This window comes from Marmota flaviventris, chromosome 10 (assembly GCF_047511675.1).
Source record: "Marmota flaviventris isolate mMarFla1 chromosome 10, mMarFla1.hap1, whole genome shotgun sequence".
In the NCBI taxonomy this organism is placed as follows: domain Eukaryota; kingdom Metazoa; phylum Chordata; class Mammalia; order Rodentia; family Sciuridae; genus Marmota; species Marmota flaviventris.
The window spans coordinates 70,485,568-70,509,968 of NC_092507.1; the positions used below are offsets into that span (position 1 = coordinate 70,485,568).

The 24,401-nt window shown below is 35.1% G+C and overlaps 1 protein-coding gene and 1 non-coding gene across 5 annotated transcripts in view; one reads left to right on the forward strand and one right to left on the reverse strand.

Moving 5' to 3' along the window:
• Ttll7 (tubulin tyrosine ligase like 7) overlaps window positions 1-20,166 on the reverse strand; it is a 153,363-nt gene extending 133,197 nt beyond the window's left edge. For all 4 annotated transcript variants that reach the window (XM_071617983.1, XM_071617985.1, XM_071617984.1 and 1 more), the window contains exons 1-2: window positions 19,985-20,166; window positions 143-274 (exon numbers count right to left, since the gene is read on the reverse strand). The gene's annotated coding sequence lies outside the window, so the exon portion shown is untranslated. The remainder of the gene's footprint in view (window positions 1-142; window positions 275-19,984) is intronic.
• Window positions 16,660-16,731, forward strand: Trnav-cac (transfer RNA valine (anticodon CAC)). Its single transcript has one exon. It is a non-coding gene; the product is annotated as a tRNA-Val (tRNA).
• Window positions 20,167-24,401: the final 4,235 nt, after the last annotated feature.

Sequence of the window (24,401 nt, forward strand, 5' to 3'; positions counted from 1 at the left end):
GAATGAAAGGAGAGATTTATTTAAAACCCTGAAATTCCAATCTAACAGTGATCGAAATGAAAATTTCTAATATGAAATACAACACTATTGGAGACTAGAATATATAGTTGAGTCTTAATTTATTGATTAGTTCAACACATACCTAAAGAACCTAGTGGACTCAGATTCTTATGACCACGATCTTCCCACTGGATTAGTTCAGGCAGGAAGAACCTGGGCCTTTCTTCTGCGGTTCTCCCGGTGGAGACGGGAGATCGGCTCTAGATTCAGCAGTCTGCAGATACAGGATAAATCTTGGTTAGTCCTCTGTAGATAACCCAAGGTGGCTTTAAATGATGTTGAAAATGTGTGGCAACTGCACAATTTGCTAAAGTCAAATTCTCAGGGGGTTAATAATGAAAGAAAATCCTACTCTTAACAAAGACTCCAAATATTTAAAACATCAAAATCCTGATAGGTTCCTCTGATAGCTGATCTTAAAAGACCACTAACAAAGCAAGTCATCCTTGTGGAATGCTTGTGCAATTACTACAATCTAATCTACTCCTCTGTTTAAATTGAAAAGTTTATATAGTCCAGGCCTAACTCAACCTTCATTGACTGAGAATTTACCTAACCCTAATAAATTTGTTTTTTCTTTCCTTTGATAGAGACTTGACTGATAGTTGAAAGAACACTCCAGAAGAAAATATTGTGATCTGAAGAAAAAAAAATTACTCCTTCCTCTAAGAGGATTACCAGTGACAGTAGTCTTGCCTGTTTTATTTGTACATAAAACTGTGCTAGCTGAGATGGGTATCTGGAGTTACAGTTCATGTCACAAGTCTGGAATTTCTGTCATCAGCTCTTCTGTTGTGTTGGAACAAACCCAAAGTTATTTTGGAGGAAATTTTCAAACCTCTCTACAGTCATTTCTTTAGGTGCTATGACTTTCTATTCAAACACATATATTTGGAAGACCCCTATTTCTTAAATAACTCTCAAATCATGTGATTCTTCATTTGACTTGATACAAATAATAGGCAATTTTGAGGCAGTAAAACTTTATACTAGCCCTCAAATTTTTTCAGCTAAGAAAAGTACTATTATATATGAAATATTTCCTTTTAAAAATGCAGGACCTTCATTCTTTGGACATTACAACATCCATTTCTGACATAAGGTCACCAGAAAACTCCATACCTCGATCATATCACATTGCCTGTCACAGCTACTGTAACAAAAGAACAATAATTATAATTTATTGAGTACTCACTATATTATCTTTATGATGTCAAAATGCTTGAAGGGTAAACATTATTGTCATATTAGAAAGGAAACTAATAGGGCTGGGGCTGTAGCTCAGTGGCAGAGTACTTGCCGAACATATGTGAGGCACTGGGTTTGATCCTTAGCTCCGCATAAAAATAAACAAATAAAATAAAGGCGCGCTGTTCATACACAACTACAAAAAAAAATTAATAAAAGAAAGAAAGGAAACTAATAATACCTTGAGAAGTTACTTTCCCCAATGACATGGAGCCATGTCATGGGCCCATATTGAAGGACATTAAAGAAACAGCCTAAATGGAATGCTGTTAGATTTCACTGTAAGGATGTTGAGTACACTGTGAATTACACTATACTAAGTCCACTTTAAAAGAAACAATAACAGTAATTCTACTCTTGATTCTATACCAAGACAAACTTGTTCTTTTTGAACAATCAATTTGTTTCTTATGGATCAGTTTTTTAAGTAATCATTAAACTTTTGACTTCCTTCTTTACCTGGAAGTTAAAGAACTAAGAATTAAATGAGTGCCCTGGTTCTAATAAATACATAGGATTTCAGAGCATGAATTCTGTCAACTGATCTCTCCCCAAGATCACTTCATTTTATTTTTTTAAACTGATATTCTCAAATTTGCTCCTCTCATCTTGCATGTGCATACTATCACAAACCACTTGCAACTTTGAAAGCTACTTGTCAAAATCTTGTAAAGAATCAGTTGCACATTTTACTATACTTAAATTATACCTTGATAAAGTACTGAGGAAAAGTACAAAAGTCATTTAACTAATCAATTTTTTTAAAAAAGTAAATCAGATATTTTGTATCATCTTTGAGTCAGTTCTTGGTAAAACTTTCTAATTACTTCATCTTGGGTGACTCACCATTGAACCAAAATTATTATTCTATTATAATTCATAATTAAGATACAGTTGTGTTTTACATGTTGTATTGATTACAGTAAAGTCAGAACAGAGATAGTTTTGAGAGATTTAGTTGTTAATATTACATTGTAGGGTTCTGTTTACTACATTTATTTACAGAGAGAGGAATGTATATCGATGATTCAATATGGAGGAAAAAGCATCTTTTATAGAAATGCAAGTATTAAAGAGAACAAAACAAGAATACAGCACAACCCAGTGAGAAGAGAGCTCTTCATTAGCCAAATGTGAGATGCCACATGCCTACACCTCTGGCCTCACTTTTCCTCTTATCTTGGATGTCTTAGGCTATGATTCTCAAACTTTTTGATCTAGGAACCCTTTACACTTTTAAAAATTATTGAGTTTTATAGTTTACACCTTCATTACTTACCATCTTAGAAATTAAAAGTGATAATTAAAATATTTATTCATTTTTAATATTAATAAAAACAAAACATTTATTTAAAAGTAACTATAAATTTCAAAACAAAAAAAAAGGAGAACAGGGAAATTGTTTTACACTTTGTCGAATCTCTTGACTATTCACACAGGACAGCTGTATTCTTTCATGTGCTTCCACATTCAATCTAAATTGTTCTGGTTAGATAATATGAGAAAATCTGACATCAGAGAGATAGGCGGTTACAAAGAAGAGGAGTGAAATCTAAAATTATATTAATGAACTTTTGTTTTCTGTTACATCAAATGCACAAATATCTAAAACACTCTTGAGCATTGAACAACACTGGAGACAACACACTCCCTAATTTCAAAACATTTTATAAAGCAATTATTGTGAAAGCAGTATGGTAATGGCATAAAAAGAGACACATTGAACAATGGAAAAGTATAGAGAACCCAGAAACAAACCCACACATTTATATTCAACTGATTTTTGACAAAGGTATAAGAACATACCATGAAAAAAGGCTAGTCCCTATAATAAATGGTGTCTTAGTCCATTTTCTGTTGCTATAATAAAATATTTGAAACCAAATAATTTATAAAGAATAAAACTTTATTTACCTCGTGGTTAAGACTGTAAGTCTAACAGTATGGCCCTGGCATCCAGGAAGGGCTTCTTGCTGCATCATAACATAGTGAAGGGCACCACATGAGGAGACAGAACCAGCAAGCCAAACAAAGGCTGGCTTTTATAACATTTCTGCAGTAACCCATTTATCCATGAATCCATAAATTCATGAATGGACTATCCATTTATGAGAGTTGAGCATTCAAGACCCAATTACCTCTTAAAGAGCCCACCTCCCAATACCATCACCATGACAATCAAATTTCAACCTGAGTTCTGCAAGTGACAAATCATATTCCAACCACAGCAAATGATCCTGGAAAACTAGATATCCACATGTGGAAGAGTGAAATTAGAACCTTATTTTATTTACAAAAATGAACTCAAATGGATTAACAACTTAAACATAAGAACTGATACTGTAAAACTGCAAGAAGAAAACGGGGCGGGGGAAACAGGGGAACAGCTTCTTGACACTAGCTTGGGCAATCAATTTTTTGGACATGATTCCCAAAGCACTAGCAACAATAGCAAAAACGGAATGGCATCAAATTAAAAAGCTTTTGTGTATAGAAAAGTAAACAAATAAATGGAGAGCAGATATATGAAAAACTGTTCAGCATCACTAATTATCAGGGAAATGCCCATAAAAAACACTGTGAGATATCACTTTATATCTGTTAGAATGGCTAGTATCAAAAAGACAAAAGGTACCAAGTACTAGGAAAGATGTAAAGAAAAAGGAATTCTTGTACATTGTTGGTGGGAATATAAATTAATACGACTATTATGGGAGATAATATGGAGGTTCTTCAAAGAACCAAAAATAGAAGCAGCACACAAAGCAGTAATCACATTTCTAGATGTATAGCCAGAGGAACTGAAATCATTATGTTGAAGGAATATCTTTGCTCCTGGGTTGTTCATTGCTGTGATGGAGCATTATTCACAATAGCCAAGATATGAAAACAACCTAGGTCTCTACCAACAAATGAACAGGAAATAGGTAAAGAAAATGTGGTCGTGTGTGTGTGTGAGAGAGAGAGAGAGAGAGAGAGAGAGAGAGAGAGAGAGAGAGATACACAATAGAATACTATTCACCCTTTTAAAAGGGAAGAGTCCATCATTTGTGACAATGTGTATGTATCTGGAGGAGGACATTTTGCTAAGTGAAATAAGCCAGGTATAGAAAGATAAATATTGAATCATCTTATTTAAATATGACATTTAATAAAGTTGAACTCATAAAAAGTAGAATGATGCCAGGCACAGTGGTGCACGCCTGTAATCCCAGTGGCTCGGGAAACTGAGGCAGGAGGATTGAGAGTTCAAAGCCAGCCTTAGAAACTTTGCAAGGCACTTAGCAACTCAGCAAGACCCTGTCTACAAATAAAATATTTAAAAAGGGCTGGGAACATGGCTCAGTGGTTAAGTACCCATGAATTCAATCCTCAGTACCAAAATGATAATAACAATAACAATAGAATGACGCTTATCAAAGGCTGGGATGGGGATGAACATGCTGAATTATAGGTGAAAGGCACAAAATTTATGACTCAGAGATTTTGAGCTTTACTACAAGGAAAGATGACTGTAGTCTACAATAAAATATAGCCATGTGATACTTAACAGCAGGGATATGTTCTGAGAAATGCATTGTTAGGCAATTTTGTCAATGTACAAACATCATAGAGTGTACTTAGTAGGAACAGCCTACTATACATCTTGGCCATATAGTATAGACCATTGCTCCTAAACTACAAACAGGTATAGCAAGTTAATGTACTGACTACTGTAGGCAATTGTAACACAATAGTAAGTATTCATGTGTTGAACACATGTAAAGACAGAACAGAAACACTGGACAACAGAACTTTCTCAGTTCCATTATAACCTTAGAGGCTATCATTTTTGTCTGAAACATCATTATGCAACACATAACTGTATCATATATCTCAAAATAACTAAAAGAGTAAATTTCAAACATCTCACAATAAAAATGACAGGTAAGTGACATGATGGATATATTAATTGACTTAATTTAATCATGCCACAGTAGATATACATATCAAAACATTACATTGTACCCTCAAAATATATTCGATTGTGATTTGTCAGTGAAAAATAATATTAATAACTTTTTTTAAAATTCAGTGGTCTATATTATGCTTTAAAGGGAAGTTTTACCTGTGTGTAATTCTGCAACACTGTGCATTAATCATTGCAAAATATTGGTTTACTCAGCCATCCAGATCTTCCAAAGGTTGATACATTTTATTATACAGTATTTTAAAAACACTAAATGATTTCATCAAAAGCACATTTAGGTACTGGGAAGAAGAAAAGCTCACAGTGGTGGATTAAAGTTTCCAAAATTCTGATTTTTTTCTTGCAAACACAATTTCATCATTTGCAACAAATACTGGTTTTTCTTTAAGTAATAGGCTCATTTCACTTTCAAGAAAAATGCCTGCCAAACATTCAAGTCTGAAAAAGAAACTGTTTTATGTCAGTTTTTCTTTCAAGTAAAAATGGTACGGTATCTCAAAAGCAGTTAAAAACATCACACAAGTGCTTTTCTTGAGACAGCCATCAAACTTTGATGTACAGCAGAAATGCTCTGTGCATACTTTGCTGTGAGTAAAACGGCACATTAAAAACCATGTCCTCTGATTCTAGAACAAACTGTAATAGATTTAATTTTTTCTGATCCTGCTTTTTATACACAACTGACTACTCTGGAAATTATTCATCATAAAACAATAAAAGGACTCTGAAAGGTGAAAGTAAGGAGGCAGACTAGCCTTAGGAACTTCAGGATGTGAGAAACAATAATGTGCTGAGTTCCCTGGATTTTCTATTAATCTCACATATTCCCCAGGACAGAGCATCACAGAATCCTCCACCCATGACCACCAACAGGCCTCCAGAAAAAAAGGCTTCTCTCACTGGGAAAGACTGGGAAAGGAAAGTCTAACATGGACCTAATGAGGAACTTCCACCTCCATTCACAAGGAAGGTGATTCAGACAGCATGATTCCCTAGCTTGGGAAGTGTCAGCAGAGACTTTTGTCTCTCCTTCCTCCACCCAGAGACATAAGGAGACCCAAGTCCCACACCATCTCCCCACCAGTGGCAGTTCAGGGCAGTGCCTTATACCACATCCCCATAGACAGTATCAGCAAAGGGTGATAGGCAAAAGCCTCAGGAGCACCACAAAATGAAACAGACCAAAGTAGCACTGCCATGGCTCTGAAAAGCACAAAAAGGTAGGACAGAACCTACACTCCAGATCTAAATAAGTGACTACCTGCTAAATAAAGTTAAGAGTTAAATAGGACTGAGAGTCTCCTAACAAGACTATCCCCAGGGTGCCATTAAAATTCATTTGTCACACCAAAATCCAGGAAAATCACAAACTGAATGAAAACAGACCATCATGATGCCAACATCAAGATATTAGTATCACACTGGAATAATCTCAATATAATCAGATACTGGAGTTAACTAGAATTTTAAAGCAACTCTTTTTTTCAGTTGCCTCAATAGTCAATTTTCTTGAAACAAATGAAAAAACAAAATCTCAGCCATGAAATAAAAGTGATGGAAAAAGAATCAAAGGGAGACTATAGAGCTTTAAAATATAACTGCTAAAATTAAAAACTTGCTGAACGGTCTCAATAGTAAAGTAGCAATGACTGAAGACAGAACCCCTGAACTTAAGAAAGGTTAATGAAATCTATTCAAGCTTAACAATAGAGAGAAAGCAGGCTGGGATAATAACAAAAAAAAAAATCTAATGTTATTAGTAATTAAGAGAAAGAATATAAGAGTGACAAAGCATTTGAAGAAATGGTGGTTGAAAAATCCTAAATTTGGCAAAAGACATAAGCCTCCAGATTTAAGAAACTAAGTGAATCCCATATAGGATAAACTCAAACATACACCAATACACATCAAAATCATATTTATGGAAACTAAAGATAAAAAATCTTAAAAACAGTAAAATGACTGACATTATTTGTAAGGTAACGACAATCCAAATGACAATAAATTTCTTATCTGAAACTGCAGAAGCCAGAAACAGGGGCCCATTTTTCAGGTGCTAAAAGAGAATACTTATTAACCCTATCTACGCTATCTGGCAAAACTAACATTCAGCAATGAAAGATAGAAAAGGCATTCTAGAGAGGAATTTGGAAAACTAAGAATGTGTTACTAGCACACCTAACTTGAAAGAATGTCTTAAGAAAACCTTCTAATGAAAAGAAAACAATAACAGAGGAGTGGGACCTTCAGAAGGGAAAAGAGAAAAACAAAAAAGGTAAAAACAGAAGTACACATAATAGCCTGTCACTAACCTCATGAAATTCATTAATCATTTTTTATAGGAAAAGCAATATATACCACTGTTACAGTCATCAATGTATGTAGAAGAAATACCTTATTATATTTAAAAAGTGGAGAGGGTAAAAGAACCTAAATGGAAGTGCAGTTTTCTAAACCATGGCTAATTGTCTGCAGTAGGCTGTGACAGACATCTAGAGCACCCACCAAGACAACCATATAAAGTGATATAACAAAAAATAAATAAATAAATCAAAATGCAACTTAAAAAATGTTAAAATGTTCTTTCCCACAGAAAGGCAAGAAAAAGAAACAGAAAATACACAAAAAAAATAATCAGAGGTAAAGGGAGAACTTGACATATCAATAATTAAATATAACTGGTATAAATACATCAATTAAAAGAGAGATCAACAAAGTAAACTTAAAAAATATAATCTAACTCCATATTGTCTACAAAACTCAATTTCACAATAATATCATAGGTATGTTGAAAATAAATAGATATAAAAAGATATATCATGCAGTCATGAATTTTATAAAGCAAAAGTGTATTTATAGCATCTAAAGTAGAATTCAAAGCAAAAGAAAATTATTAGGGAGGCTATGACAAAATAATAAAATGTATGTAAAATGGCATAGTATTTGCATATTTTCTTAACAAAGAAAATAAAGTCGTCTTAAATGTGCATGTGCCAAACATACACATTTCAAAATACACAAAGCAAAAACTGATAAAGTTGGAAAAAATATTTTAAAATTTACATTTGTAGATGAGAACTTCATAGTACTACTAGGAAAAACTGGTCAGCAAGAATGTAGAAAAGCTGAGCAACACCATCAACCAGCAGCATCTGATTGACATTATAACACTCTACTCAAAAATAGAACACACATTCTTTGAAGAACCTGTAGAGTTTCACCAGCATGCTGTGGTTCATAAAACATGGACAGGTAAGTTTAAAGGAACTTAAACCATGCAGAGTATGTTCTCTGACTGAACGAAATTAAACTAGAAATGAACAGCAGAAATAACAGCAAAATCTCTAAACACTTGGGAATTAATGCTTTCTCAGGTGTGGTGGCACATGCCTGTTGTCTCAGCTACTCAGAAGTCAGGTGGGAGGATCACTTGAGCCAATGAGTTTAAGACCAACCTGGGCAACACAGTAAGACTCCATATCTAGATAGAAGAAAGAAAGATAGACAGACAGACAGACAGATGGGCAGACAAACAATAAATTTTTTCTCAATGGTCCATGGGCCAAAAAGGAAGCCTCAAAGGAAAATTTTTTTGAGAATGAAAATTCTCAAAATGAAAATCACCAAAATTTGTGAGATAAAGACAAACCCATGTTAAGAGGAAAATTTGGAGCACTAAATGTTTACATAAGCAAACGGAAACAATGATAAATCAGTAATCTAAGTTCCTACTTTAAGAAGCAGAAAAAATACATGTACATTGATGTATGTGTGTGTATATACTTCAATAAAATAAAAATGAAACTCACAAAAACGAGGTTTTCAAAAAAATGTTAAATCAATAAATCTCTAGAAAGACTAACAAAGATCTTTTTAAAAGATAAGACACAAGTCACCAATATCAAGAATAAAACAATATCTCAACAGAATCTATGGCCAATAAAAGAACAATGGGGGAAAATGGATAAGGAAAAACTATGAATAACCTTACAATCATAAATTCAACGACTTACAAGAAATAAATAATTCCTTAAAAACCACAAATTACCAACAATAAGTCAAAAAAACAGATAACCTGAATAGTTCTTTAATTATTAGAGAAATAATTTTGATTTTTTTCACAAAAAAGCTCCTGAAAAGGAAATACTCAGGCCCAGATAGTATCGTTGGAGAATTCTGTCAAACACTCAAATAATTTACACCAATTTTTAACAACCTCTTTCAGAACATGAAAGAGAAGGGAACAACCAAAGCCAAAGAAAGCATAATAAAAAGGAAACTATAAACCATTGGAAACTATAGACCATTAATTCTCATGAATTTAGATGCAAAATCTTTACAAATTTTTTTTGTAAAATTTTTTACAAAAAATTCAGTTTTACAAACTGAATCCAAAAATGTGTGTTCATATGTGTATACAGATGCATGTATGTAAATAATGTGTGTGTGTAGTTGTGATGAATTAAATTTTGTTTCATGTGTGAGAAGCTAATTTGATAGTCAAAAATCAAGTAATGTAATCACTGTATCAACAGACTAGGGAAGAAAAAATGTATATACCCATATTAATTGGCATAGACAAAGTACTTTATGCAATTCAACAACCATATAGGACAAAAAAAGACCCAGGGTACTAGAAACGGAGGGGAATTTGCTTGACCCCAGAAAAATCATGTACAATTTTAGTTCCTCCATATATGTGGAAGACTATTTCCAAGATCCTCCATGTATATCAAAATCTCTGGGTGTTCAAATCCGTTATGTAAAATGACATAGTATTTGCATATGTTCTACACATTGTCTGTATTCTTTAAGCCATATCTCTAGATTACTACTTAATACAACATAAATGATATATAATTAGCTATTATTCTGTACTGTTCAGCAAGCAATGACAAGAAAGAAATATGTGTATGACTGGCCCCACAGATAAAGAAGCATGGCTGTACAAAAAAAAAAACTACAGTTACCGTAATAATAGTGAAAGACTAAATGATTTCCCTCTAAGTTTGGGAACAAAGCACTCTCACCACTTTTATTTACATAGTACTGGAAGTTCTAGTTGTTGGAATAAGGCAAGAATGATAAAGGCATATAGATAAAAAAGAGAAAAAACTTTGTATTTACACATGACATAATCCTATACACTAAAGAAAAATTCAAAAGATCTTCAACTTCTAGAACCAAAAAGCAAGTCTAGTAAAGCTGCCTGACAAGATCAAGATACAAAATCAACTGAATTTCCCCCATTATAAGAAAGAAATGGAAACATAAATTTAAATTTTCCTATTATTTGCTCCAAATAAAATTAAATACTTATGTATAAATCTAATAAAACATGTACAAGATGTATAATCAAAATTATAACATGTTGATAAAAGACACCAAAGAAGACTTAAATACCTGGAAAGATATGCCATGGAAGAATAAATATAGTGAAGATGTCAGTTATCTTTAAAATGATGCATAGGTTTCACACAATTCCTATTAACATATGGTTAAATTATTACAACAAAATCCTACATTGAATAGACACATAAGTGGGTCTTCACAAAGAAAAAGTCAATCAAATTAAGTATAATCTGTAAATAATTATGGCAGGCATAATAATTACATAGTTGCAAAATAATCTTGTAGACTTTAAAGAATAAGGAGAAAAACAATAAACATCAATTTGAAGTTATTTCAACAATACCTTCTTTAAACTGCTAAAAATAACAAATGTTACATGAGCAAAAAATCACAAAATCAAATAACACTATTTTAAAATAGGCAAAGAACTTGAATAGACATGTCTCTAAAGATGATATACAAATGTTTAATTAGCATATAAAAAATGCTCAACATCACTAATCCTCAGAGAAGTGAGAATCAAAACTACAATGAAGTATCATCTCAGAAATCAAAAAGTATTGGAAAGAGTTTGGTAAAATTGGAACTTGTGTGCACTACTGATGAGACTGTAAAATAGTACAAATACTATGGAAAACACTATGAAGTTTCCTCAAAAGATACAAAATAAAACTACTATGTGATCCAGCAATCCCACTTCTGGGTCTAATTAAAAATAAATAAATAAAATCAAGGTCCTGCAGATATATTTGCATCCCCAAGATCACAGAAGCACTATTCACAATAACCAAGAAGTGGAAGCAAGGCAAATGTTCAGGGATGAATGAATGGATAAAGAGGCATACTATCCAGCCTTGAAAAGGAAAGAAATTCTGACATATCCATGGATGAACTTTATTTTAGGTGAAATAAGCCAGTTACAAAAAGATAAATACCATATGATTCTACCTATCTATGGTATTTAATGTAGTCAAATTCACAGAAACAGAGAGTAGAATGGTGGCTGTCTGGGGCTAGATGAAGTGGGAAGGAAGGTGAGCTGAGCTACCAATGGGTATATAGTTTCTGGTAAACAAGAGGAAAAAGTCTGGACAACCAGTTTCACAAAAATGGGAATATATTTAACATGCTAGACTATACACTTAGAAATGGCTAACACATAAAATATTGTGTATTTTTATAACAATAAAAACTATTAAAAGAAACCAATACTACAAAATATTCACTGGCAAAAAAAGTATGCACCTCTGTAATCCTTACATGTCAGATATCACCCAAAGAATTACATAAATAGCAATATTTTCACACTATTCTAAAAAAAAGGTTATATTGAAAAAAAATGTTGAATATAGTAGTCCACCCTATTGGCAGGGAATACATTCCAATACGCCCAGTAGATCCTGAAACCTGAGTTAGTACTGACCCTTATATATACTGTTTCTTCATATATATATATATATATATATACATATATATATATATATATATATATATATATACATACATACACACACACACACCCCTATGGTAAAGTTTAATTTAAAACACAGTGAGAAATTAATATTAACTAATAATAAAATCAAACAATTATAACAATATACTATAGTAAAAATAATATAAATGTGCCTGCCCCCCATATCCCACTGTTTCCTCCCTCTCCAAATGTCTATTCTATTGTAGATCTTAGGAAACTCTGCATATGATTTTTTTTTATTTCCTTACTAAGTTGAGAATTTTCATCTTTTCATTCAAAGGGAGCAGTTTCTCTTTGGCCTATCCAAATTGCCAGCATCACTACTCTGCACTTTGGGACCATTAAGTAAAAGCAGGGTTACCTGAAAACAACATTGGGCTGCTGCTATGGAAATGACTACTAAGTAACTAACAGTGGGCAGATATGAAGCCTACATACACTAAACAGATTCCCATTCATGGCTGGAGAGAATGTGAGAGCATGAGATTGCATCATGCTTCTCAGAATAGCATACAATTTAAAAATTATGAATTGCTATTTCTGGAATTTCTCATTTAATATTTTTGGACCAGAGATGACCATAGGTAACTGAAACCCTGGAAAATGATACCATATATAATGAGACTATTATATTTTTTTTCTTCAAGAACTATGATAATAACTTTCACATTGCCAGAATATGTATAGTTAAATAAGAAGAGAAAAAAAACCTGGGCTACATCAGTAGTTAATTTTTCTTAGAGATCTAAATCTCTCTGTTCATAGATTTTGCTCAGTGAATTTCCTTAACTTTGTTCCCAGTAGATGCTACACTTTACTACCTTCATGATTCCTATATTTGATTATTCTAATTACTTGTAAATTCTAAAATCAAAATTCAGAGTAACACTGTTGAACACAATATGGAAGTACATATGCCATATTATAACCAATGAAGAATATATTTAATTTTTAATTCTTAATCAAGGAGGAAAATAGCTCTCAAAATGTATTATACACGTAATATAATTTTTAAAAGAGAAAATGCCACTTATTTCAAAGTGAAAATACCACAACATATGTAGTAGAACATGGTTCTTTCTGGCAAAAAAATGTTTATTTGGCACTGATGTTTGACATGTGAAAAAGCACTGGCACATATATACAGTCTGCTTAATTTTGAGAAACACTGACATCCCTTTCAAATTTCTCTTGGTATTTTTAGATGTTAATTTTCCTTTAATTATTATGGCAAGATGTAAAAATAACTTGTTTATATATTCCAAAAATAATGAGTTAAAATTTGTGTGTGTTGAACAAAGTAGAAGATGATGAGAACTGAATATAAATATCAGAGATCAGTAAAAAACATTCAATGAAATTACTTTTTCCTTAAAAACCCTTAAAGAAGTAAATCAAAAAAACACTATACAATCAGGGGCAGCTGCAGACCAATTTCTAATATCACTGTGATTCTAAATGTTAATTTACCTATTTCTTTCCTCTCTAGCTCTATTTTTGCACATTGTTAAAATGGACAACATAGTACGTGTCAATCTTCAGGATTCTAGATTAAGACATGCTAGGTAACAAAATATCATCTTGGATGTGATCAAACCTAAAGCTAAATGAAAATACCTTCATCTGATTTCATAAATATTAAACTGACTATAGAATGTGTGCAATTCCTATCATTTTTCTCCACAGAGCTATCGTGTATTTGTTGGTTAGCTGCAGAGTGTTCTAAATATAGACTGAGACATGTGCTGAAATTATTGTCCTAATTTTTTAGCAATCACTATGAATGTTACACATAGGCATACATTTTATTTTATACATACCTTGAAAAAAGATTTAAAATAATAATCATGAGAAAATTACACATGAAAATATTCCAACAAATGCAATAATTCTAATTAAATCTATAGTTCATAACTTTTTCTACCAATACTCCACACATTTATGACATAGTAGGACCACATCAGTTAAAACAGATGTTACACAAAGTTTAAGTAGGGTCACTTCACTTATAAAAGAAAGACAGTACTATCTTAACCAAGAGTTATACATAAGCATCCATTAAAATTCTGATCCTAAGCCTAGAAATGATCTGGAAGCTGCTGTCTGGATTACTGCTGCTCTCTCATCCAAATCTACAAATGCTCAAATTACTTAAGAAAGATAATGTCACTGCACCTACACAAAAGGAGAAACAAGAACAACTTTTTACAGAAACAGGCTACTGCCATCCTGTCAAATTAGCTGTGGCACCAGTTCACACTTTACAAAACAGTGGGTAAGAGAAATGTTCAAAAATAACCCTTTGTCAAATATAGCATTCCATTTCACATGGCTAGGCAGAAGGACAAAAATAACAAAGAAGTTTGGAAGCTCCGGTGCCACAATTTAGAAAAAGCAAACAATGTAGGTACTTCAGCACATCCAGTGGTCCAACACTATCATCACTTTCATCAAGGAAAGCATTCTCAGAAATCTTTGGGCCAGCTAGAGAAAAGATCAGTGAGCACTTGACCACTTAAATTTAAATCTTCAAAAGATTTACACTGAAATGTGTGTGATGATCAGGTACTTTCAAGTAAAAAAAAGAAAAAAAAGAAGAATATTTATTTATCACTCAGCTTCCCATAGCCTAAACAATCCCAGTGCCTTAGCTCTGTCAACTACTATGTGTACTAAGAACAGAAGTTTTAACAGATAAATGTCAAATGGGAAATAAAGGCTAGCAGAGAATAAATAGGAAAGTGTATTGAAATTTGACTTTTATTTTAAACACTAGGGAAACTTCTGAGTCTCACTTCAGTTTTGACAGATAATGCATGAGGGAAATGGAAACAGATTTACCACCTTCTAAGAGCTTAAGCAAATTGTTTAATAATGGGTCTCAAATAAACACAGCAGAAATTCTATTTAAAGTACTCTGCCCACCAAATGCCCAGTTTCATCAGAAATCATCTCTTGGGACTTGATAAAGGGGGAGAATGGTCTGTTTGAGGTTTATAACATGATGTTTTTGTTATCATTGTTTCTTTACAGGCTTCCCCAAGAATGATGGAATATTATAATAATCTGCCTCTGCTCCCCAGTTGTGCCCTCAAGGTACATTCATATCTGTGACATCCCTTTCACTGGTACTCAGAGATACTTAACGGCCTATGCGCCTCAAGAGATTCTCATCCTTGTAGCCCTAGGTAAGTGGAAACAGGTCCCAAAAGCAGCTCAGTGAAAACTTGTGAGAGTAAGTCAGGGGTCTGACCAAAGCACATGTCCAAAACTGGGTCCCTGTCCTTCTCATGATAAGGAGCAAATGCCATATGTCCCTAGAACAGAATTAACTGAGGCAAGTGTCTCTCCTCCATGAGGGGAACTTTCTCTGGTGAAGAGATATTGGGAACAAGGAGAAGGGAGTATCTGGATGCTTGGGGGTGATGTTAGGAACGCTATGCCTCTCCAAGTAGCCACTCTTCTCAAAAAGGTCATTTTTTGGCAAATGTGCTTAAGGAAAGGGACAGGAATCTGCATTGTCCATCAAGTGTGCTTCCCACACACACCCTTGTACCTTGTACCTTGTACCCAGGGTATCTGCTAAGATTTGGGCAGAGGTCCCAAATTCTTATCATCAACAATGTGAATTCTCCAAATTAGAGTGCAAGAGTGAGCTCATATTTGTGCCTTGAATTACTAGGATAATAATGCAGCTGGAGAGTTGAGAATCTGATACAGGAGGACAGAAGCTGAAGTCTGAAGGAGACAGATATGGTGTACAGTGTGTAGTGGGACAAGGGAGGTGGAGATTTAAAGTTACGGTCCTCTAACAAAAGCCTAGGATCAGAAAATCAATGATCATGTATGCCCGTTTAAGACTATAAATTCTTGCTCACTTTCCCCAAACCTGTTCTCCCACTTTAAAACAGCTTCTCTCTTCTATAGTCCCTACTACCCGCCTTTCTCTAAGTTACTATGATTTAGTTAATCTTTCTAATCAAAAGAAGAGGTTACCTGAAAGAGTATAATCTAAGGAGCTATAGACAGTATTGAGTATCTTCAATATTAACATACAAATATTCTATATTCCATATATATGTATATATATACATATATATATATATATATATGTATATATATACATATATATATATATATATATATATATATATATATATATATGGTAAATGGAAGTAGTTTCAAAACTTGCTTAAACTAGTCTAAATCTAAGAATCCATACCCCTATATCCAGAGACACTATCCTAAAGAATTTTTATGAACAAAGATGTAATAATATAGTGACAGGAATGATTACGAAATTCTAGTACATCTACCTAGTGGAAGATTATATTCATTTTAAATGTTTACTGCCTAATTGTTATTCAGTGAAAACTAATGTTATAGAGTTAAAAGTTAAAATATATATACAAAGGGGAATGAAGGGAAGGGAGGAGTATGGGAATAGGAAAGACAGTAGAATGACTTGGACATAACTTTCCTATGTTCATGTAAGAATACACGACCACTAAAACACCACACCAAGTACAATGACAAGAGTAGGCTCCTAGGGCTAGGGATATAGCTCAGTTGGTAGAGTGCTTGCCTCACATGCACAAGGCCCTGGGTTCAATCCCCAGTACCACCCCCACCCCCCAAAAAAAGAGTAGGCTCCTAAGTTATACTCCATGTATACATAATATGTCAAAATATACTCTTGTCAAATTAAGATATATATAAAAAAGTAATTAATATACCATGATTAAAACTATACATGGAAAAAAATCAAAATATTAATCATGGTTGTCTTTACATAGTAAGATTATGAAAATTTTTTTCCTTTTCATATTCTTGAAGTTTTTAGATTGTTCATAATTTGGTTTTTTTAATAAATTTATTTATTTTAATTAGGTATATATGACTGCAGAATGCATTTTGATTCTCTGTACACAAATGCAGCACAACTTTTCATTTCTCTGGTTGTACACAATGTAGCATCACGCCATATGTGCAGTCCTACATGTACCTAGGGTAATGATGTCCATCTCATTCCCCCATCTTTCTTGCCCCCATATTCAATTTTGGCATTTTTTTAAAAAAAGGCAAATTTCTTTAGAAGGGAAAGCTTTTTTCTTTTTCTTCTTCTTCTTCTTCTTTTTTTTTTGGAAAAAAAAAACCTTTTTCTTCACTTAATTGATATCAAATTATTTTACTATTAGGAAATATATGGATTTCTGGAAGGGGATTTGGGGCAAGGGATATGGAGAACATGAGCAAGAGAAACTTGACCTGCTTAGAAATCTACCCTAGTTCTCTATTATTACCAGATCAGAAACAGATCTCACATCAGACATTCAAGGTTCTTCATAATCTGTCACCATGTATCCAAACGATAGATGAGCACTTCTCAGATGAACCTTTGTCTCCCATTCTCCCTGCCTGTGGAAATGCTTATCAGTTCTGAGGTTGGTTTAATACACTTCCATTCATGAAGGCTTTGCTGATCCTCTGATCACCCCAACCTCTGCTATTTCTAATTTTTCCTAAGGTGTTGCTATAACACTTAATTCTGTACCATCTCTTTCCAATAATAAGCCAATTCTAAGTTATTTTGTTGTAAATTACTCATGTGTTAAGTAAATATCTCCCTAACTAGACTTTAATTTCCTTAAGTCAGGAATTTAGAAGGTCTGCTGACAGCAGAAATTGGATAAACACAGGGAAAGACAGAAAGTATAGTTCTAAAGCCGGGTTGATATTATATTCATACTTTCAGTGATGTTATCTAAATAAAACATGATGTCTCCCTTTTAAAGTGTTGCTACTGACCATCCATCACTAAGACATGCACTTTCCTTTTTTTTTTTTTTTTTTTGAACAGCAGTGATGCTGTATTTTTCCTTATTCATTCAAATCAATTCGGTTGTCCCCTTGGGATTCAAGAGACTGGATTGCAAAATGCCTCACCAAGGTTCAGTGTATAGCCAATAGACACATAAACACAAAAAGAAATAACCTCCTAGGAATCAAGTTTAAGACTAGATATAGGACCCTACCTCACTTACAGTCTTATCTCAACAACAAATATGAATATGTGTTCTCATTTTATGTCCTTATGTAGGCAGTGGGTTTTAGTTATCAATCTCCCACTAACTTAAGAAAGAATTTGCCAATGTAAATAGCTCAATACTATAGAAATGATAAACTAAATGACTATGTTGCTATCTACCATCAAATACTATGCTGATACTTAGAGAAAATAAACATTTGTCCTATAGCAACCTGCTCCCTGAGACATCAACATGATTGGACATCTTAAGAGAAACTCCATAATCATGAATGAAAGCAAATCAAATAACCCACCAAAAAAGAAAAAAGAACATCACATCCATTATTTTTACAGAAGGCATATACAAGGTCAATATAATTGTTGACTCTGAAAGATAGGGCAAAAACAAATCAATTCAACGTTGCACTATAAGGAACTCTGTTTTATGACTACATACATATTTTTTAACTGAGAGAGGTAGCACCTAAGAGTAAATCCTTGTCCACATTCCACCACTTACTGAGTACTCTTTTAACATTCTGTTTTTCAGTTCCTTAGTTTACAAAATGGAGTTATTACTGTCAAATTACAGAGCCGTAATGAATCAAATAACATGATCTGAGTCTAGGTATATCTGTCACTCTTTTCTGTGTCATTATGTCACAGGGCTCATGAACCAAATGGTCGCTTTTATTTAAAATGTTACCTAAAGTTAAAAAAAATACTCCAGATTTCTTTTTATTGCCCTAATGATTTCTTCATGACTTTCCCCATGGGCACCCACCAAATTTCACTACCAAAAATGTGCTGAACATCCATCATGACCTAACCCTCCTCTACAATGTTGTTCAGATATTATTTTTTGCTAAATGTTTTCTAAGAAAATCATTTTTTTTTACACATGAAGAACGAAAAATGTTCTTCTGTACTAAAAAAGCAATAATTCCACATACAGAAAGTTTACAGGTTGGTGCTATTGTTTGAGATCACTCCTATGAAAACACTATATTTAATAGCTAGTAGTGTGTATATATATGTACACTTTGGACCCACTACTGTTTAGTACAGTAAGAACAATGGATTTTGGAGTTAGGGAGACCTGAATTCAAATTCCTATTCTGTGACCTTGAGAATGTAATTTAACATCTCTGCTTCTCACTTTCCACATTTGTTCCTGGGTTGTTGTGAGGACTTAGTGAAATATTATATATAAAAGTAAGAACCTATGATATGAAAGTATTACTTCCTACCTCCCTTAAATCTTTTCCTTCTGTGCCAGGACCAATCAAACCCACCCAGAATACAAGACAACTTTGATAAGACATCTTTCACATTAGTGGAAGAAATGCTGTGGCATAAAATAAAATAAATGATGGCATGAACCCAATGGAAACAGAAGCAAAGAAACCGAGAGGTACCTACAAGGACCCTAAACTTCACTTGGATGTGGGGAAAAGACGTTAATCTGACACACTTTCCAGAATGCACCCATACTCACGGAGGTTTGCACTAGCTTGTGGGGAAAGCACGGAATTACAGAACAAGCCAGCAGAGATCCTCTCTGTTCACCCTACCCGACCCCGGCGCCCAGGTCATCTATAGGGAGCCTAGAAACTGAGGTGAGACCGGCAACTGACCTCGTCCCCTACCCCCTCCCCCATTCTTCCCAAACCTCTACGCGCGAATGGTGCTGAATCATTAGCCTGACAGCAGCAGCTCTCTGTCCCGCTCTGTCTCCGGCCGAGGACACAGTCGGGGACGGTCACTGGTGGGGGCATGGTAGGGACCGAGACCTCCGGGGTTAGGGGACGGTGGGAGGGGGTCGGGAAGGATGGCGGCAGAAGGTACTCACCGGGTGGAGAAAAGCCCAGCCCCGGTCCTCGCCACTCCGCTGCGGGCGGTCCCTCGGCGGGTCCCGCGCTCCGCCACTGGCCGGCGGGGGCTGCCCCTTGCTGGGCAGCTTCGCTGGTGGTCCGGTGATACCCCGCCCGCCCACCGCCCGCGGCAGCCACGGCTCCGGACTCTTGCGCTCGACCGGGAGCCGCTGGAACAGCTGTAGCTGCCCAAGGGGGTGGCGGCTACCGACGGGCCAGACCATTAGCCCGCCGCGACTGGGGGTGCGCATCGTACTGAGAGGCGCGGGCGCAGAGGGCGCTGAGGGCCCGCGAATGCTGGGAGCGACCAAAAACAAGGGGAAAGCTCGACGCCCCCAGCGCGGTGGGGGCTTGGGGACAGGAGGGACCACAGGAAGGGCCGCTGCTTCTCCTCGAGGTTTACTGAAGACAGCGTTCGAGCTTTTCCTGGCACCCCCCTCCCCTTTAGCCTTGGTCGCGCTCAGGGCTCCTTTACAACGCGGCAAACAGAAGACCTAGCAACGGGAGCGCCTGGGCGGTGTCCCCTACGAGGGAGATGCGAAAGGGCGTTGGCCTGCGCGCCGCGCTGCGTGCCACCTCCACCTCTACCTTGAGTCCCGGTGGCACCAGGTCCTGTATGGTGCGGCTTATCACCGACAGCTCACCACAAGACAGTGGAGCATCTCGAATTTTTGAAGGTGCTCGTCAGATCCTTTAACGAAGCATCTTTGAAGCAAAAGAATAAAAGGGGTATCCAAGATCGTGTTGAAAGTTAGAAAATAAAAACAGGTGCAGCCCCATCCAGTAGGTACAAGGCACCTACCGGAAGGTGAGGAAGAGTTGTGAATCACACTTAGTTCTAAGCAAGATGTTGAATTGCAGCAGTTGGAATGTATAAGATTAGGAGTCTGTTTCCATTTAGAGATCTACAAAAGGTTATAGGGAAAAAATTCAGGAATATTTTAGGTTCATTGTTCACCATGTTAAATATTAATGTCTGAAGTCGGAGACAATCATGTCCTTAATATGAAATGAACTTTATAGAAACTGGGAAAAGCTCCCATACATGACATTCCTTGGACTTTTGTGGTTCTGGCCCCTTTCGCAACCAAACTTACACAGGTTCATTTCAGACCATAGCAAAGATCAAAACAAGTGTACAGTACAATTTTCCTTACAGAAAGAAAGAGAAGTGAGTGCAGAATTAATAGTTATCTATAAAATGTGATTAAAAGGGGGGGAAGGCCCTTTCAAATGCATCACAAGTAATACGAAATTTTACAACTTAATTTTCTCAAGATTGAAGTTTTGTCCTATTTTGAGTAAATCAACATAAGTTCAGTATCTACTATAAACTAAACATTGTACTGAGAGTATTGTCAATTTCGACCCTTCATTATTCTTCTAAAAACTGTAAGATTGGTAACATTTTTCCTAATTCTTACATGGGGGAACTGGACCCAAGAGTTTGTAGTGCTGGGTTAAACTCTCATAGACTATAAGTGGAAGAGAAGACTTTGCTGCCTAGTCTTCTCACCTAATGCCTTTCCACAAGAGTGTCTATAGGAGAGAGAACATATTAAGCCTTATCACACCTGTGATTGGCACCTAATGTGAATTTGTTTAACTTTCATTTGTGAGAAATGGGTTTTATAGTACAGAGATGAGACCTTGGGTGTATCTAAGGTAGACATCACCCTGATGTAGGAATAGGAATTAGAAAGAAAAGCCTGGACTTCACCCAGAATTAGACTGAAACATCAATATCAGCAATGCATTGCTAGGATCAAGTGAGATGAGGAGCAATTCTCCATTGCATTCCCATTAATCAGTAGTTACGTGATCATTTACAGTAGATGCACTAGATGACACTTTATGCTGCACTTCAACCATATTATGCTATCATTCTTCCAATCCCAGAAAGGAGCAAGAGTTTTACAACAAAACTACTCTCATGGTTCTTCATGCACCTTACCAAAATTTCAAGAAAAAAAAGCAACAGGTTAACAGGACACTAACAACTCTCACGTTTTCTCAAGAAAACTTTTTCAGAAATCAAGAATAAGATTAAATTGTTTCTGTATGGTGTGTTATTATTATTATCTAAACTGTTATTGTCAGTGTTCACACGTCAATCCCAGCACAACAGAAATCCCCAGAGCTCCATGTTGCTGAGGAGACAGAGCACTAGGTCCCCAGAGAAGCCAGGCAGCTCGACTGTGGGCCAAATGACTCAATCTCAGAAATGTGATTCTTCTCTCCATGAGCACTTATTTTGCTTTCAAAGGCAATGACATGAACAGAGCAAGGGCTGACAAGATGCCTTTTCAATTAGGGCCTTATGTCAGATGCTGGATGGTAGAGTATAGGAAGGAAGATGAGGCCTTGAGTGATCCACCTAAAACCAAGGTGGGATTTACAACTTATCATTTATGGATCTGATGAACTGATGTCATTTTTAGCCATCTATTTTATGGGTGACATGCTTAGAACTTACGTTTCTGAATAAAGGAAGAATAGAATTTTTGTGATGGTAGCCTTGAAAAACGGTCAAAAAGAATGGAGGGACCTGATTGCATGGTACCTAAAGTCTCTGCTCTCCCTCAGAGTCTTCAAATTGTTTTGAGCTCCCTAAGGAAACACAGTAGGTCCAGAAGCTGAGGAATCATTTTCACAAATACTTTGGATATTTAAAACCTACTATATATAATTTGTGAGTTTTCCAGTCTATTAACTGCTTACTACGAGTTGAGTGACAAAGTATTATAGCCCAGAGCCATTGTGTCCACTAGTCTGCCATAGATCTCTATGCAGCCTTGACACCAATAAAGAACTACTCTGCCCAGCAAGGGCATATTCTCAGGAAGGACACTGTGACCAATACAAGGTCAAGGAAATGACTCGAATCCGACAGTAGTGAAGAGAAGGAGTAGAATTGTTCCTGAGCACCTTGGACACGTAGCTGAGGATTTCCTGTGATGTATGAGGGCACCTGGGTTGGAGGAATAATTATTACTTAAGCTGATTGTTAAACTTGATTTAGACACTGAATATTAAGGTGAATTCATTTGTATTCACAAAGTAGCATGACTTGGGGATGTTGGAAAATATTTCATTGAAATGATACCAATAATAAATCAGAAAAAGAATACTTAATGGCTTTGATAAAACTTCATGATAAATCATACAATGTTGAACCTTGATTCAAGAATATTATCTACTATATGTTAGCCTCATGTTGAGACATGTACTATGATTAACATTATTTCAAATAACTCTTGTTTAGGAGATTAATAGCGCTTCTGCTTGTCTACTTTTAGCTAAAACTTACTAAAGAATTTGTGCATTTTAGGTGTGATTATCATGCAAAGTAAATACTGTTATCATGTGCATTTTATAGATGAACAAATTAAGAGTTTCACCAGGTAAACTAAAAAGAGCCAAATATGGTTTCAAACACAAACCGTTCCTGTCAACATATTTTTTACTGCTTCCTGATATAAGAAAGCAGGGTGTACATTGCAGATTTCTCTAATTAAAAATTGATATGTATGTATTTTGTAAATTCATTTTCAACACTCATTTCTAAAAGAAAATGAGTCATTTCTCACAAAGAAGATTTAAATGACCATCCTCTAGTGGAAACTTTGAGTGCCCTTTTCTAGATTTCTGCAATCAGAAAAGTGATCTTGATAGAAGTGATCATTACAGCATAAACTTTGCCTATGATTCCTATAACTCTTGCTGCAGATTCTGAATGAAGGAACTCAGATGAAATCCTGAGTTGATATTCTTATGAAGGTCCATAGGTGACTCTAACACACAATCCATCAATCAAGTTTGACTACATCCTACAGGACAAGAGCAATGTGGACTCAAAAAAAAAAAAAAAAAATACAGCCTCCTAGACTTAATCTTAACTCCACCATTTATGGAGCAGGAAATGGGAGATGGATATTTAAAACCTATTATATATAATTTGACATTTGTTGTATAGAACTGTTTTTATTATTTATTTTTAGTTGTAGTTGGACACAATACCTTTATTTTATTTATATGTGGTGCTGAGGATCAAACCAGGGCATCGCACGTGCTAGGTGAGCACTCTACCACAACTTCATCCCCAATAGAAATGCTTTTATTCAAGTCTTTAGAACCTTTCTGTAGTGTTGTTTCAGTGATTCTCAACAAGGCTTTATGAAGCTCCAAGTTAAAGACTATTTCTTATTTTAGAGCTTTATGGTTATATATAGTAGTTAGGTTGATCCCAACAAACACATATGGAAATCAATTAAAGATTAAAATTATTGATAATTACTGCTATAGACACTGTACACTGTTGTATGTAGACAACTTAAGCCTTTTTCAGTTATTATATGGCATTTATGTCAGAGAAAAAAGACTATTAGAACTGCA